Source organism: Podarcis muralis, chromosome 1 (assembly GCF_964188315.1).
Source record: "Podarcis muralis chromosome 1, rPodMur119.hap1.1, whole genome shotgun sequence".
NCBI classification, from domain to species: Eukaryota; Metazoa; Chordata; class Lepidosauria; order Squamata; family Lacertidae; genus Podarcis; species Podarcis muralis.
The window spans coordinates 129,636,181-129,639,439 of NC_135655.1; positions in this window are offsets into that span (position 1 = coordinate 129,636,181).

Sequence of the window (3,259 nt, forward strand, 5' to 3'; positions counted from 1 at the left end):
TAGTTGGTTTTATGTTTTATTTTTAAAACCCCAGAAATGTGTTGTATGTTTGCTGTCGTTGCTACCTGCTTGGCAGAAATCCATGCCATTTATTTAAGCTTTGTTTAGAACAGTGCCTACCTTAGAACAAGTTGTTCCACGGGGAAGCATACTGCTATAATTAGGTCAATTCCCCTCCCATTACAACTGCATAATACCCTTGGAATGGTAGCAGTTATTGTAAGAAGCTAATATGGGGAAATACGTCAGGGACGCGGGTGGCGCTGTGGGTAAAAGCCTCAGCGCTTAGGGCTTGCCGATCGAAAGGTCGGCGGTTCGAATCCCCGCGGCGGGGTGCGCTCCCGTTGCTCGGTCCCAGCGCCTGCCAGCCTAGCAGTTCGAAAGCACCCCCCAGGTGCAAGTAGATAAATAGGGACCGCTTACTAGCGGGAAGGTAAGCGGTGTTTCCGTGTGTGGCTCTGGCTCGCCAGAGCAGCGATGTCACGCTGGCCACGTGACCCGGAAAGTGTCTCCGGACAGCGCTGGCCCCCGGCCTCTTGAGTGAGATGGGCGCACAACCCTAGAGTCTGTCAAGACTGGCCTGTACGGGCAGGGGTACCTTTACCTTTAATATGGGGAAATACAGACAAATTTCTAGCTCTTTCAAATGATCCCCACCCACCCAATTGGGCTAGATGCTAGGAAGTACTATTGTGAGTACTTCTGTAAGTACTCACAATAGGCCTTAAGCTATCAGGGACCACTTTGGAGGGGACTGCTACTAATGTAAACAAAAAAAATAATAAATCTTTGGGCAGGATTGACATTATGAACTGGGAAGTTTCAAAATGCTTGGATACCCCGTTATTTGACTTGTGTTCTGTCAAATAGAACTGAACAACTAACAAATTTCTGCAAGCTGAACTGCAAGGCCTTTCTTGATTTGCGCATCCTCCCCTCAGCTTTGTTATAACTAGAAACATGTCCCTATGAGAGACCTCTCTAGTAATTTCCTGCCACAGAACAATTGCCTTGTGTTTCAAGGTAGAATAGGGACACGGGTGGCGCTGTGGGTTAAACCACAGAGCCTAGGGTTGCCGATCAGAAGGTCGGCGGTTTGAATCCCCACGACGGGGTGCATTCCCGTTGCTCAGTCCCTGCTCCTGCCAACCTAGCAGTTTGAAAGCATGCCAGTGCAAGTAGATAAATAGGTACCGCTCTGGCGGGAAGGTAAACGGCGTTTCCATGCGCTGCTCTGGTTCGCCAGAAGCGGCTTAGTCCTGCTGGCCACATGACGCAGAAGCTGTACGCCGGCTCCCTCGGCTCAATAAAGCGAGATGAGCGCCGCAACCCCAGAGTCCTCCGCCACTGGACCTAATGGTCAAGGGTCCCTTTACCTTTATCAAGGTAGAATACGCTGTTTGGAACAGGGAAAATGTGGGTCGTTATCATGAGCAGGTTGGCGTAAATCTTCCAAAATGGTTGCAGGTGGCCCTCTTCTAGTGCATCTGATGGGCTTCTAAAGGGTGAGGAGAGCATTACCTGAGATAAGGTTTGGTACCATTTTGGTTTCTTCCTTGCCCTCAGGCATTCGTGGGACGTATAAAGCCCAAATGCCTTTAACTGTGTTATGATGGTGTTTTCCCATGAAAACGAGCTGCAAGAAGCTCCCAGTCTGAGTGCAGAAATGGAATGGGGAGGGGACTGCTTCACCCTTTCTCTTCCAGCCAAAAATCGTAGCCAGGTTGCTTTTCCATCAACCGGGGGCAAATACGGCTACATGCATCCCACCACCCTGTAGAGATCAGCAGGGGAAGGTTATTTGAGCAGAACAAGGCTGTGAGGAGGGTGCTAAGCCGCCCCCTTCACCACCCTTTGCTTAAACTTGCAGCTTCCCATAGCTGATTTTCATTCTAAAAAACATAAAAACGATTGAGTTGTTGTTCATGCTCACTTCAGCTGAGATGACTAGCTCCTGGTGAGATCCTGAAAGGGTGGGGTCATAGCTGTCAACGTTTCCCTTTTGTGTGTGTGTGTGTGTGTGTGTGTGTAATCTTTTTTATTAATTATAGCATACAAAAATTTTAAGACATACCACACAAATTATTATACATATATCATTTGAACTTCCTTCAGCAACTCTGATAGCCTTCCGTCTTAATTATTTCTCCTGCAATTCTTAACTTAATATTGCCTTTACATTTTCTAACAAATCATTTCTTCCTTTCCATTTTTACAATATTTCTTAAATTACTCCTCACACAACTTTTTGTAGTCCTACAAACGTAATTTGATCATTGCAAATACTTTTCAGATACTCAGTAAATTTAGTCCAGTCTTTGGTAAACCTCTGGTCTCGCCGGTCTCAGATCCTTCCTGTTAGCTTATCTAGTTCTGCGTAGTCCATCAACTTCATCCTCCATTCTTCTAATGTTGGTAATTCTTCTTGCTTCCATTTTTGGGCAAATAATATTCTTGCTGCTGTGGGGTCATAGCTGTCAACGTTTTCCTTTTTTTTAAGGGAAATTCCCTTATTCCGAATAGGATTCCTCGCAAGAAAAGGGAAAAGTTGACAGCTATGTGGGGTGGCCACATGAGTAACAGAAGGGACTTGTCTTGGAGAGACTGGGTTTTTGCACTGAAGGATGAGGGATGGGTACAACACATCACTAAAGAGAAATGGTAGAGGGAGCAGCGATGCTTCGTGTGGTCAAGTTTTGTAGCTCTTGGCAGGTTAAGGCAATTAGTTCAAATGGCAGGATGGAAGATTTAGGCACCATTCCTTCTTTTGCACCTTAGAGCACTTTGGGGGCTCCCATTGAAGGCAGGTGAGGACAGGTGCCCCACCTAGGCCTGAAGTCACCCCCCCCACCAGGCCTCAAACTGTCCAAAATTCCTTTTGTCTTCTAAAAATCCACAGCTTTCCTCTGTTTTCTCACAAGATGCTGTGCAAGGACAAGCCGTTGCTTTTATCAGCACGAGAAGGCTTCAAAAAGCTAATGAATAGACTCTGTCAGAGCAGGCCTGAGAACTGACTTTTATCTCATTCTAGTTGCAACATCTTTGGACATGCTAAATCGCGAAACTCCTCGACCCCCTTGGTTTCTCACCCCCCCCCCTTTCCTGGGAAGAGTCCCAAGACAGGAGCTTTCTGTACATGCTCAGGAACTCATGGGGCAGGACTCCTGAGGGAGGAGAAAGGGGAGGGAACTAGAAGGGGAATATATACTCTGTGCACATGACTGTGAACTCGTGCATGCTTTTGTGAGTTGCTCCTTCT